Below are 15,469 nucleotides of genomic sequence, written 5' to 3' on the forward strand. Positions count from 1 at the left end.
TGGTCAAGCAAGTACTGGGTGAGTTTTACTGGAAGGTATTTGTGGCTGGTTAATAAACCAGAAGGCTGCTTTATTAAATCATCAGTCAATTGGCTGCACCTGTGACTGATTACATCAAAAAAGCAGGTGTCTTCTGCAATGAGAGAATTCAATGAGTTGGATTTAATCCAATCACCTGAAGACTTTTAAGGAAAAAGACAAGAAGACCTTCACTTCTTTGGCTAGCCAGCCAAGCATCTCCTGAGGAGTTCATCAAACACCTTCATCAGAGTTGCCAATTTGCTGCATGCCCTACGGAATTTGAACTCATATATCCCCACAGTTGCGTGAGATACTTTTATACAATCTTGTATTTACAGATATCTTTTGTTAGTTCTGTTTCCCTAGAGAACCCTAACTAATAAAACCCCTAACAGTGTAAATACCCCTGGCAACGTGGGACCTGACTCCTGGTGATGACCTGGACCCAGCCTTGTGGGACTGAGAAAGTCTTCTTGACCAAAAAGGGGAAGAGAAAAGAAACAAAGTTTCAGCGGCAGAGAGATTTCAATGGAGTAGAGAGGTCACTCTGGAGGGCATCCTTATGTGCTATGTAGATATCCCTTTTCAGTTTTTAGTGTGTTGGAATGACTAGAGGGAAATACCTGAAACTCTTGAACTGCAACTCAGTAGCCTTGATTCTTGAAGACGACTGTATAACTATGTAACTTACAGGGTGTGACTGTGTGATTGTGAAAACCTTGTGCCTCACACTCCCTTTATCCACTGTATGGACACATGAGTAGAAAAATGGAAACAAAAACTAAATAAAAAATAGAGGGGAATGGGAGGATAAAGGCTTTGGTTGTTCTTTTTTTACTTTTTTATTCTTATCTTTATTTTGGGGGGAGTAAGGAAAATGTTCAAAAATTGATTGTGGTGATGAATGCACAACTATATGATGGTACTGTGAATAGTTCATTGTACACTGTGGATGACTGCAAGGTATTTGAATATATCGTAATAAAACTTTATTAAAAAAAATTATGGACCCATGAAAGGGGGCAGTTTTGGTGGACGAAGCTCAGGCAGTCCCTATGGTGGTGGTTATGGATCTGGTAGAAGTGGTGGATATGGGGTAGCAGAAGGTTCTAAAAACTCAACAGAAAATGGCTACACTTCTTAGCAGGAGACAGAGTGAGGAGTTGTCAGGAAAGCTGGAGGTTACTTTGAGACAGTTGTCCCAAATGCATTAGAGGAACTATAAAAATCTGTCACAGAAGGGATGCTGCTCCATAGTCAGGAAACTTACTGCAACTTAAACAGGAAACCCTTCTTGTTCAGGACTGTCATAGCCACAGTCTACAAAAAATGCAGCCATTGATTAATGCAGCATAGTGTCAATTAGACGTACATTCCTGAGGTCTTTTATCTGTAGTAGCTTTTTCTTTTTCTTTTCATTTTATCAGGTATATTGCCCTGTAAATTGTGGTAGTGGTACCAGGAATAAAAAATTAAGGAATTTTTAACTTTTCAATATTTGTGTAGTTCAGTTTTTCTACATTTTAGTACAGAAACATAACAAAATGCAGTTTTGAAGGTGTTTCCTTGTGGGTTAACAAGTAAAGAAGATCATTATTAATTACTATTTTGTATGAATTTTGCTAAAGTTAACTGTAAAGAAACACTTGCTGACTTGCCGTTTAAGGGGAATCTATTCTCCCCATTTCCAAACCATGGCATGAATGGGCACTGACATGTGGAGAGAAAAGATAACTTGTATGTTTGCAATGTGTGTTTTAGATAACAACTAGGGTTGGGTATTTAAATTAGCATATTGTGAATTTAATAGCATTAAGATTTACCTTCAAACGAAAAATCTCAAAATTCCTATTTGGTTTTTGTTCATTTTCTTTTTTAAAAAACGTAATCATTTTAGTGTATTAGCTTTGCTAAAAGCCCTAGCTGTATTTAGAAAATCTCCTTTGTCCATTTACCTTGGTCACACTTGAACTGCTGCCATAATATCATCTGGGTGTAAAGAAGGCCTACTGTCCTCTGCTTGAATTTTAAAATGGGGTTTTTTCCTTTCTTACTTTAAAAACAATTTTTAAAAACTTATCAAATACAGGACCACTAAGCCTGCTATATTCAACCAAATTAGTGGCTACCTTTGTTTTCCTTTCTAAGCACTAGAGGCCCATAAATCTTCACTTATTTCCCTTGGTTCACTTTAATTCCCAAAGAATACACTGTTATTCCATGTGTACGTTTCAACCTAAATCATGTCTGTATGGATTATAGATTTGTTTGCAAGACCCTGACTGAGAAGACTTTTAGATAACAAGAATTGTATATATGAAAACCAATGTCTACTGTTTTGTGCCAACTGGTGCTTATAATTTGATTTGACCCCTAAGTATATGCCCTGCTGTTATTTTTTCTTTGGCAGTTGAACACTGAATTCAAAGATTCTTTTTGTTTTAAGAAGTAGTAAGCAAAACAAGCAATGAAAAGGGGAATGGGGTGTGCCGGTGTTTGAATACGCTAGGAGAAAAAAAAAAAAAAACTAACGAGGACTATCTCCTGTCTTCCATGAGCTTCCCCTCTACCTCAGAAATCAGAACTAAAAAATAAGAGAAAATAGAGATACACAGTTCGGTATCAATGTGCCCCCAGAGACCACTAAGGAGAATGTTCCTTACGGGCTGAAAGAATTGGGGAGCACAAGCCATCCCTCCCAGTCGTTTTCTCACATGTATGGAATGGTGTTCTGCCACCACCTATGTGCGTACTGGGGTGCATCTATCAAGTGGCAGTCTGAAAGAATGAACTAGGACACTCGTCTCTGGCTCAACCTCCAAGAACTTGCCCTTCAAGCAGAAGCAACTTGCAAACAACTAAAGCAGTGTAAGAAACAATTAAGCCCAAGTGGGCTCAGGCAAACGCTTATAACTTTAAGACATGTAATAGAGGGCGTTGGAGGACAGTAAGTCTATTTCACAGGGAGCAGAGGGGACCTCTGAATTCCCATAGATGGGGGAATTCCTAAGGCCACAAGCAAGCACAAGCCCAAGACAAGACATAGGCTAGAAAAGACAGGGAATACTCCTGTATTTCACTTCTGCATCAAGCAGAGGTTCTTTACAGGAGGGCTAAACTCCAAAGGACAGCACCAGCCAAGGCAGACCAATTTGCAAAGACAATGAGAGGTGTTTTTTTGCATTTGTTTGTTTTGTTAGCTCCTGGCAATCAAGGAAATCTGTCTTACCACTAGCTGGATACAAACTTATGGAACAGATACTTCAGGGACTAAATCCCAGTTAACACACTGAAATACGTGATGGTAGCACATTATTGTAACAGTGCTAAACAGCACTGAAGTATATACACAAATGTGGCTAAAAGGGGAAACATTAGGCCATATATGTTACTAGAATAAAAATTAAAAGATAAAACATAGAAATGTATAACATAGTGAATCCCATTGTGGACAATGGACTACAGTTAAATAGTACAAATATAAGAATGTTCTTTCATGAATGATAAATAAAAAATGTACCACACTAATACAAGGTGTTAACAATAGAGTGGTATATGGGGAAAAATACACCTAAGGTAAACTATGGATGATAGTTAATAGTACTATTTTAATAATCTTTTGTCAGTTGTAACAAACATACCACACTAACGTAAAGTGCCAACAGTAAGTGGGAATATGGGAATATTCTGTATTCTCTACATGATTTTTCTGTAAACCTACAACTTCTCTAATTTAAAAAAAATAATAAAAAAATAATGGGACACATTTCATAGGCCTGTGTATTGGGTGTTTTAAATGAGGTAATCTACGTACAGTGTTTCATAGGGCCAAGAACACAGAATCACTTAATAAATGCTGGCTACGACTGTTAAAAAAAAAAAAAAAAAGACGATTATACAAAAGTATTACGAATAGTAACAAATGTTCCACACCAAAGCATGATGTTGGTGGTGGGGTGGTGTATGGGAATCCTGTATTTTGTACAGGATTCAAATTGCTCTGTACACCCACAACTTATCCAGTAATTTTTTTTTTTTAAGTACAGCATGCCACAAAAGATTACAAGACAAACACAAAGAAACACGATACAATGGCCCACACACAACAACAAGATAAAAATTCAGAAACCATCAAGAAGAAAGACCAGACTTTGGATATACCATACAAAGACTTTTTAAAAATGATCTACAGTATACTAGAGGAGATAAAGAAAAACACAGAGAAAGAACTAAAGGATATCAGAAAAATAATGAATATGAGAATCTCAGAAATATAGAAATTATAAAAAAGGAAACAAAGATATGTGAATATAGCTCTATAAAATTGTCGGAAGAAATATAAATAGAGATAGAAGTGCTGGAGAAAACACGGAGAGAGGGATGCATGTATTTACTGTTGGTGAGGAGGCAGAATGCTGTAGGCTTTCTGGAGGACAGTGTGGTGGTTCCACAAGAAGCTAAGTATGTGGGTGCAATAAGGTCCTGCAACATCATTAGGGGGCATATACTTAGAAGATCTGAGAGCAGGGACAGGAATGGAAATTTGCACACTAGTGTTTATGGAGGCAGTATACATGATCTGCAAGGGGTGGAAGTGGCTTAAGGGTACATTGACTGATGGACAGAATAGTGAACTGTGGTGTGTGCATACAACAGAATATTGAGCAACTGTGAGGAGGAGTGAAGCTGTGAGACATGCAAGGCAACAAAGTGAATGGATCCTGTACACAACATTTACTAACTACAATGTGTAAACTCAGAATTGAACCTTAGAGCATAGCTTATCAGGGGAACGCTTATTGTAATGGTCCCTAGATTGTAAGCTCTTACGGCAGTCACATCTATTCCTGAATTGTAATGGCTAGCTCCAGATTCTGAGATGCTGATCCCTTTGTGTATAACCTGATTGATCCCTGGAACTTTGGGTATCTGTGTGACACCTGAAACGCAGAGCTGGAGCTCAGGCAGATATGAACGTCAGTATTAGCACATACAGCAACTGTTAATAAAGCTGAAAAAGAGTCCAGACTTCAACTAGAGATATGAATGAAGCAGATCTAGTTAGGACTAGAGCAAATCAGGCCAAAGGGTAAAGGACAATACTGACTGTGTTTTAAAACTTCAACTTCCATGTGAGACCAAGGGAAGAGTTGTTTATTTGGTGCAGGATCTATATTTCCTAAACAGTTTAACTTGTACAGTTTGTTCAAATACCATAATTACATGGAACTGTGAATAGGAAGTGAGATCTGGTAGGTGTGTACAGGTTAGTGTGAAATAGCGACACATCCCAAAGTAATTTCGGCAGAGGAGCCAGAGAAAAATGCATGTTTTGGACTTCCTCACCTGGATTATTGCTGATGTTCTCACAAACACTGAGGACTAGCGGTATGGTATGCCGAGCCCTCTTTCTTGGGGCTTGTCCTCATGAAGCTCGTTACTGCAAAGGAGAAGCTAAGCCTGAGTCTCCCCCTGAGTACCTCTTTGTTGCTAAGATGTGGCCCCCTCTCTACAGCTAACCCTATGTGGCAGGTGAACTCACTGCCCTCCCCTCTATGCGGGACCACACTCCCAGGGGTATAAATCTCCCTGGCAACACAGGATATGACTCCTGAGAATGAATCTGGACCTGATGTCGTGGGATTGAGAACATCTTCTTGAGTAAAAGGAGAATGTGAAATGAAACAAAATATAGTTTCAGTGGCTGAGAGATTCCAGATGGAGTTGAGAGGTCACTTGGGTGGTCACATGACAATGTAGCTTACAGGAGGTGACAGTGTGATTGTGAAGGCCTTGTGTATCGCACTCCCTTTATCCAGTGTATATACAAGTAGAAAAACGGGGGCAAAAGCTAAATGAAAAATAGGGTGGGGAAGATGATTTGGGTGTTCTTTTTACTTTTATTTTTTATTTTAATTTTTTCTGGTATAAAGAAAATGTTCAAAAAATAGATTGGGGTGTTGACTGCACAACTACATGATGGTACTATGAACAGCTGATTGTACACCACGGATGACTGTATGATATGTGAATATATCTCCATAAAGCTGAATTAAATTAAAAAAAAAAAAAAAGGAACCACAGAGAAATACTGAAGATGAAGACAATAATAACTGAAATGAGAAATTCCCTAGAGGGTTTCAACAACAGATTGGAGCTGGTGGAAGACAGAATCAGTGAATTTTTAATAAGGTTGACTGCAAATGTTTGGAAATAGACAGAGGTGATGATAGCACAACACTGTAAGTGTAGTTAACAGTGCTAAGTGCAAGTATGGTTGAACTCTAGGGTCATGTATGTCACTAGAAGGAAAACTGGAGAATAAAACATGGGACTGGAAAACATAGCAAATGCTATTGTGTTCAATGACTGTGGTTAATTATACAAATAGAAAAAAGCTCATACTAGGAGAAAAGAAAGAAAAGAAAAAACTTGGTTACTGGTATCAACTTTCCCAGTAATTCTGTATGAACTTGGACAAGTCACTTAAAATCCATCTATAAAATGACAGCATTACCTAGTTCACAAGGCTGCTATGGATTTTAAATGAGACTTTATATAGGTGCTTCATACTCTATGCTGACAAAAATTCAGCAGTCTTGTGCAGAATCAGCAGAAAAGTGTCTGCCTTTTATTAGCTACGTCTGCCACAGGTATGAGAATGGGAAGTGATAGCAAGAGTAAAAAAAACAGCTTCAATTCCTGATCTGATCCACCCTCCTTCATTTTACAAGTTAAAAATAAAATCGAGGCTTAGTAAAGGGAAGTGATTCGTCCAAGGTCACAAAGCAAGTCAGCTGCAGGGTCTATTACAAAATGACTCCCAGATTGGATTGGGCCTAGGGAAAGCAAAAACCAATTTTCACATGAGTAAAAAGAAAGTCTTCATATGAACTAGAACAGAAGCAGGTCACCATGGCAAAGTGTTAATAATAGAGTGGTATACGGGGGAAAAAGTACAATTAATGCAAACTAAGGACTACAGTTAACAGTAACATTGTAATGTTCTTTCATCAGTTATAACAAAGGTACTATACTAAAGCTAAGCATGAAGAATAAGGGGTTATGAAGGTTACAGGAATTTTTTTTTTCTTTTTCAGAGCAATTAGAATGTTCTCAAATTGACTGTGGTTGTGAATGCATAACCAACAGCCACTGATTGTACACTTAGGATGGACAGTATGGTGTGTGAATTAAAAAAAAAAAAAAAAGAAAAAAAAACAGTTAACACAAAGACAACACAATTGAAATGATACAAGCTGAAGAGCAAAAAGAAGAATAAAGAATTTTAAAAAGTAAGCACAGCCTAAGAGACTTGCACTGCACCATCATGCATACTAATATATACATTTTGGGAACCTCAGGTGGAGAAGAAAGAAAAGGGCAGAAGGAATAGTCAAAGAAATAATGAGAGAAAAATTCCCAAACCTAGCAAAAGATGTGAATATGCATATCGAAGAACCCCAGAGAACACCACAGGTACAAACATTAAGAAAAATATACACCATCCTATATAGATCATACTATTGAATACAAAGGACAAAGAGAGAGTTCTGAAAGCTTCAAGACATAAGCAACACGTCACATACAAGGGAGTCCCAATTAAATTGAGAGACAATTTTGCATCAGAAACCACAGAGGCAAGAAGGTACTGGGTTGAAACACTTAAAAATGCTTAAGAGTGCTTACTTCGGCAGCACATATACTAAAATTGGAACGATACAGAGAAAATTAGCATGGCCCCTGAGCAAGGAAAATATGCAAATTTGTGAAGCATTCCATATTTTTGAAGGGGAAGATGCCTCAAATCGCTAAAAACATTCTAAAAAAGAAAACCAAAGCAGGAGAACTTACACTCCCTGACTTTGAAGCTTATTATAAAGCCACCATAGTCAAAACAGCATGGTACTGGCACAAAGATAGACATATTGATCAATGGAGTCGAACTGAGAATTCGGAGATAGACCCCCAGATCTACGGTCAACTGATCTTTGTTAAGGCCCCAAAGCCACAGAACTGGGACATAACAGTCTTTTCAACAAATGGGGCTGGGAGAGTTGGATATCCATATCCAAAAGAATGAAAGAGGACCCCTACCTCACACCCTACACAAAAATTAACTCAAAATGGGTTGAAGACCTCAATATAAGAGACAGTACCAAAAAACTCCTAGAAGATAATGTAGGGAGACATCTTCAAGACCTTGTATTAGGAGGTCACTTCCTGGACCTTACACCCAAAGCACAAGCAACAAAAGAAAAAAAAAAAAAAAAAAAAGATAAATGGGAACTCCTCAAACTTAAAAGCTTCTGTACCTCAAAGGAATTTTTCAAAAAGATGAAGAGGTAGTCAACCCAATGGGAAAAAATATTTGGAAAGCATGTATCTGACAAAAGACTGATATCGTGCATATATAAAGAAATCCTACAACTCAACAACAATAGTACAGACAGCCCAATTATAAAATGGACAAAAGATATGAAAAAGCATTTCACTGAAGAGGAAATACAAATGGCCAAAAAACACATGAAAAATGTTCAGCTCCACTAGCTATTAGGAAGATGCAAATTAAGACCACAAAGAGATGTCGTCTCACACCAAGTAGACAGGCTGCCATTAAACAGGAAACTACAAATGCTAGAGAGGATGTGGAGAAACTGGAACTCTTATTCATCGTTGGTGGGACTGTATAATGGTACAGCCACTCTGGAAGACAGTCTGGCAGTTCCCTAGATAACTAAATACAGAGTTACCCTTCAATCCAGCAATTGACATTCTCAGTATATACCCGGAAGATCTGAAAGCAGTGACGTGAACAGATATCTGCAAGCCAATGTTCATATCAGCAATATTCACAATTGCCAGGAGATGGAAACAACCCAAATGTCCTTCAACAGAACAGTGGATCAACAAAATGTGGTATATACACACGATGGAATACTACGTGGCAGTAAGAAGGAATGATGTCATGAAACATATGACAACATGGATGAACCTTGAAGACATATTGATGAGGAAAATAAGCCAGGCACAAAAAGAGAAATATTGTATGTTACCACTAATGTGAACACTGTGAAAAACGTAAAATGAATGGTTTATATTGTAGAATGTAGGGGACCTAGCGAAAGACAGCAAATAGTGAAGGGGGAACAATAATCTAACAAGAAAAGATAAGTTATGGAGGGTAAATTTAATGTTCTGGTAATGCTCAGGAACAACTATGGTTTGTTAACTTTTGGGGGATATGGTTAGGAACAAGTTTGCAGGAATGTAGTCATTTTAGGTTATTTGTTTTTCTTATTCCTTTGTTGGATTATAGTCTGTTTATTTTCTTGGGGTAGGGTAGGAACATGTTGGAAGCAATGTAGCTATTTTAGGTTATTTGTTTTTTTCTTAGTCCTTTGTTTTGGTTTTGTTTCAAATGTTTTTTTATTGTTTGTTTTTAATTTTTGATAAAAATTAAAAAAAAACAATGAATGAGTGTGAACAAAAGTAAATGAACAATGGGGGGAGGAGGGGAATGGAATGTTTTGGATGTTCTTTTTATTCTAATTCTTTTATGTTTTTGGAGTAATGAAAATGTTCAAAGATTGACTGTGGTGATCAATGCACAACTATGAACAACTGATGGTACACCTTGAAGGATTGTATGTTATGTGAATATATCTCAAAAAATAAAATAAAATAAAACAAAATAAAATAAAATAAAATAAAATATGCAGAAAGAAAACAACTGCCAGCAAATAATTTTATATCTGGTGAGAATTTCTTTCAAAAATGATAGGAAGATTAAAATATTCCCAGATAAATAAAAGCTGAAGGAGTCCCTCACCACTGGTGCCCCCCCAAACCATGCAAAAGAGTTCTTCAAACTAAAAGAAAGGACACTAGGATACCCGACAGTGGATTGAAGGAGCATAAAGAAATAATGATCTCCAGAAATAATAACTATATGGGTAATTATAAATGCCAGTACTATTGTATTTCATTTCTGTTATGTATGTATGTATGTACCTCCACTTTTTGTTTCTTACATGATCTACAATGCAAATGCATAAAAAGTAATGATAAATCTGTGGTTTGGGACATACACTACATAAAGACATAATCTGTAACAAGTACAACAACAATGTGTTGTACAGATGGATATAGGAACAATGTTTGTATATGCTACTGAAGGTAAGCGGGTATTAACTTAAACATGTTACAGATTTAGGATGTTAAAGTTAAGTCCCATGGTAACAACAAAGAAAGTTATCTGAAAAATATACAAAGAGAGAAATGAGAAGGGACTCAAAATGGTACACTATTAAAAAAAAAAAAATCAAATAAGAGTATAGGCATTAATGGAAGAACTGAGGAACCAAAAAAGGTATAACCTACAAAATAGCAAAATGTCAGCAGTCCCACATAATCAGTAGTTACTTTAAATGTAAATGGATAAAACTCCCCAATCAAAAGGCAGTAATAAAAAAGCATGACCCAACTCTATGCTGTTTATAAGACACTCACATTAAACTCAATGACATAATAGTTTGGAAATAAAAAGTCAAGAAAAAATATACCATGCAAATAGTCACCAAAAGAGAACTGGGGTATCCATACTAAGACCAGATAAAAGAGACTTTAGGTCAAAAACTATTACAACAGGGGAACTTCGGGGAAAGATGGTAGAACAAGGAGCTCCAGGACTCAGTCCTTCCACCAAAACAACTATTAAACAGACACGAACTGTCTGAGACAACTATTTTCAAACCCCAGAGGCCAGAAAAACACTATACAGCATCCATGAGAGAGTGGGAAGAAGAAACCGATAAATCACGGTAAAGAACCATAAATTTCTCTCTCCATGTAGCGGCTACCAGCGCCTGTCCCCTACCCTCATGGCAGGCTAGCTGCTGGTGATGGAAAGGGATATACATGGATGAACCTTAAATACATCATGTTGAGTGAAATAAGCCAGACACAAAAGGGCAAATATTGCATGAGCTCACTGATTTGAAACAAACAGAATAAGCAAATTCAAAGAGTCAGAATCTAGAATACAGGTTACTAGGGAGATTGGGTGGAGACAGGGAATGGGGAGTTAATGCTAAATTAGGAAAGAGTTTCTGTTTGGAGTGATGGAAAATTTTGGTATTGGTGATGGTTGTACAATATTGTGAATGCAATCAACACCAGTGGATTACATATTTGAATACAGTTAAAAGGAGAAATTTTAGGTTGCATGTTATTAGGGGAAAACAAGTATTATAAAAAAAAAAAAAAAAAAAAAACCGCACACACAGAGCTGTGTAACATAGTGAACCCTAATGTAGACAGACTATAATTAATAGCATAGTTAAAATAATATTGTTTCATCAATCATAACAAAGGTGCCACACTGATGCAATGTTTTAATAATAATAAAAACTGAGTGTATGAGGGGAAGTACATAGGAACTCTCTACTTGCTATATGATTTTTCTGTAAACCTACAATTTCTCTTAAAAAAAAAAAAAAAAAAGCCAAAAATATGGTCTCCAAACTTCCCTTCCACTCAAAAATTCTCACTCTGTATTTTCAGAGTTAATAGTTCTTAATGGGAAGGGAAGCCCATAAACCAAAACACAGCTTGCCTGGTGTGTTCCCAGAGGCTTTGCAATCCGGTCTCCTTACATGGAAATGTATTTCCAAATCTGGGAAGAGAATCCAAAATCAGACTTGTGAAGGAAGCCTAAAAATCTTCAGGAAAGTCAAAGCACCATACTGAGGCTTTCTGCTGGCTAATGTGCTATAAAGAAATTGTATCTGAGATATAGAATTAAGGGAATAAAGTTGGGTTATCTGATTCTCATTTTTAAAGGAAGGTATGTCCTATATAAAGTAACTAGTTACTTTAAAACAGGGCCACTGAAATGACAGCTGTAGTCATGTAAGTACACAGCTAACATTTGCTTGAATAGAATAATCTTGTTGTCAGCCATCTTTTACAGAAATGAACTTAAAAAGAAAAAAAAAAAAGGAAAGGACTTAAATTATCCCATTTTCTTTCTTCAGTGCCAAAGCCAGTTAAGGACGAAGCTTAGTAATTACTGGGCTCTGGGACACAGAATGTCTGTTTCAGTAGCTTCACGACTGAAGCATCTGGCACAGAGAAAGCAGACCCGTATCATGTGGCAAACCCTTTCTCCACTTAAGCCCTTGTTTGTGCATTGAAATAGACAATTAATTACTTTAACAGTCTCTTATCTGACTGTCCCCCAAATCAGATTGTTTCTGCTTCACCTTTTTTCTCCTCCAAGCCAACTCTGATCCATTTCCCACCTTGCTGCAGAAATCACAAAACCTCAGTCATCATCTCTACTAAAAGTCTTAACTTCTACTAAGCTTTCACAGTTATACTCTGAATAAACGCACTAACTACCAGAAGTATCCCTCAGAATTCATCAGAACAAGAAAAACTCAAGTCAGTTTTTAGACAGCTTGCCTACAAGTTCTTCATTCCTTAGTGATCTATTATAAAACACAGAAGATGGCAGTAATAACAGCAGCAAGTGACTTACAGGGTTTACTACATACTCAGAGCTTTCAATGTTTTATCTTTACACCCGTAAGAGGTAGGCCCTATAAACTTATTCATTTTATCAATGATGTGCTAAGTAATTTGACCCAGCAGAAGTGGCAAGGGCCCAAGGAGTCAAAGCCCAAAGTCTATATTCTTAACCATTACCCTACATTTCTTTACAATTACAGCAACAACCCTACTGAAATTATGTAATTTCATCATCACAACTGGGGTACCAGGTACTAGGACGACTCTGTACTTCATACCTAAGTTCCCTAAATCAAGTTTCAATATAAGCAGCTGGCCACGGTCACACAACCAGGGAGTTGTGAACCCTAGTTTGACTGCACATCAGAGGAGAGCATCAAGGTAAGAGGTCAGCAAGCACAGGGCAACCCGGAACGTTCACAATCACGTAGGTAACGTGTTACTTGTTTTTTTCAGCCTGCTTATTAGCTGACATCATTTTAAACCTAAAGCAAATAGCATGAACGTCGCTTCAGGGGAACTTCTACTGAATAAGCTTGTTCTCATACCATAAGACAAACTGTTCCACCCAATCTCACAGAAGTAAATGAACAAGGAAAGGGGGCATAATATTTCAAATCTTGCTAAAACTGCTGGTAGCAGAGGGTACAGGTGCAGTGGGCTGGAGGGGGTGCTAGGGATTAATGGGGCAGTTTAGGTCTGGATTAGCAGCCCAAGTCAACAGGTTCAGTCAGAAATAGCAGTCTCTAATCTTGACAGGGCTGCTTGATTTATGGAGAGGACAGTTGGAGCCCAAAGGAGAGGGACTATATGACCAGTTAACTTCTAGATCATTTTCTACTTACAAACAACCAATGGTTAAATGTAAGTTTGTTAGCTCCACCACTGATGGCTTCCTCTTTGTTCTAAGTCCCTCGTTGAAACTAGAATGCTATCCTCAGAAGGCAAGGGAAGCCAAACTCACTTTGAGACATCAAGGGCTTCTTGCCAGACTGAAATAGAGACTGGTCAAAAATAGTGCAGCTAGAGCTTTGCGGGAAAGGCACTCAGGAAGTTTAGCACAGTCTCCATTAATCAGGAAGTTTCAGGAGTTAAGGACTATGTGTGATGAAAAGTTTCTGGGTATCTAGGGTTGTACAGTCCCCTAACCCCCACAGCACCCCCCCCCCCAAAAAAAAACAACTCTGCTGCCATTCAAGGTTCTGAAAATCTTTCTGAAATACCTGGCTCCTATCACTGAGCCTTTTCCTGATGATTCAGGAGCAAGAGCCCCAGAGGCTTCTAAACAGGAATCACGGCCCAAGGCTGCGGCTGGAGAAGGTGACGGGGGCTGCACCGACTGCCTGCCTCCAAGGTCAGCTTGGTTTCTTTAGTCCCTCAGCAAGATGCAAAATGTTAAAAATAACATTTCACAATACTTTATTATTATTTTTTTTTAATCAGACGACGCTTCAACAAACAACAAAAGACAAACTCAAGGAGTAATTTGGGGCTATGGCTTATTTGGGGGGGGCATATTTATTTACTGACTACCTAACATAAACACACAGTAAAAATTTCAAATCATTTCAAAAAAACAATATCCATCAGTGTTCTGGTTTGCCTCCAAGAGAAGCTCCTGCTGCCTCTGCCAGTGATGCCCACAGGTTCTTCCTTTACAAAGACAGCTGCATAGTATACAGACTGTTCTGTACTAGTTTTTCCCTTAATAATGTATCTTGGAAGTCTCCATAATTCTTTTATACAACTGTGGTATGAATAAACCATGAATTATTTAAACCAATCCACTATTGGGTGGTGTGCCAGGCTCTGTGCTCAATTCTTCATGTGCAATAATAAATATCTCACTTAATTACAGGTCAACACTTTGAGGAAGGGACTAAATTATCATCCCCACCTTAAAAGCAGAAACTGAAGCACAGAGAGAGAGCAGCAGTGCAGGGTTTATTAGAAGGGGATACTTACAGCTCAGATTTTTAAATCAAACAGAACTGAATTTATTCAACCACAATTCTACCCCTTACCAACCAAAAAAATGTACTATGTATCAACTTCATAGGATTTTAGCAGGATCTGGCTGAAATAAGCCTGAGAGCTTAGGATATAGCCAGATATATAGTTAATGCTTAAAAAGTGGTAGTAGTTAACACCCAAGAAGCAGGGCCTCATCATTCCACCCTCCCCCCAAACATACCACCATCACACCACGCACACACATGCATGCATTCATATATACACTGCACACATGCATACACTCATACATATACACCCACACATGCGTGCATACACCGGAGGAGGCATAAGCCTGAGAAATAAGAGAGTGATCCATAAATACCCAGTGGTAGGCACACTGTCTTCCTGCCTTCAGGAACATTTTAGGTCAATGCCCCTGGAAAGCAAGCAGCACCCACATCAAGCACCCGCAGTGCAGGCAGTAGTAACCTGATCCAACTGCATTTCTTACAGAAATATATAAATAGCTCCTCTTATTAACAGAGAAGCCTTTCCATCCATCCAAGACCCCTTGCTGGAGGCACTCCCTGGTGGGCTTTCCTCAGAGCCGTAGGCAGTGGAAACCATGTGATGAGCAAACAGCTGCACAAATGTCCTCACGTCCTCTTGGGGCCTCCAAAGGGCTCACTTTCTCTCCCTAACCAGCCCATGATGTTATGCGGTTCGAGACCTCCAAAATAAAACCACTGCTAAACCGCTGCCCGGCTCTTTTGCCAGCCTGTGGTTCCCCTCACTCTGAGGTTTCCAGACGCTGACAGCTCTGCAGGATTAAGAGAACTGACAGCTCCTGGGAAATATTCAAGTCCAGTTCATTTAGAAGCAATTGTGTGTCAACCATGATTTTTTCCTTCTCTTCTATATCTTTCTCCAGCTCTCCACCCCTCACTCCTGAAAGCCTCCT

The 15,469-nt window shown here is 38.3% G+C and overlaps 1 protein-coding gene and 1 non-coding gene across 3 annotated transcripts in view; one reads left to right on the forward strand and one right to left on the reverse strand.

Moving 5' to 3' along the window:
* LRIG1 (leucine rich repeats and immunoglobulin like domains 1) overlaps positions 1 to 15,469 on the reverse strand; it is a 123,663-nt gene that overhangs the window by 65,410 nt on the left and 42,784 nt on the right. The gene's annotated exons all lie outside the window — the stretch shown is intronic.
* On the forward strand, positions 7,703 to 7,809 carry LOC119510876. The gene has a single exon (XR_005212056.1). It is a non-coding gene; the product is annotated as a U6 spliceosomal RNA (small nuclear RNA).

The sequence above is a fragment of the Choloepus didactylus genome, chromosome 1 (assembly GCF_015220235.1).
Source record: "Choloepus didactylus isolate mChoDid1 chromosome 1, mChoDid1.pri, whole genome shotgun sequence".
In the NCBI taxonomy this organism is placed as follows: Eukaryota; Metazoa; Chordata; class Mammalia; order Pilosa; family Megalonychidae; genus Choloepus; species Choloepus didactylus.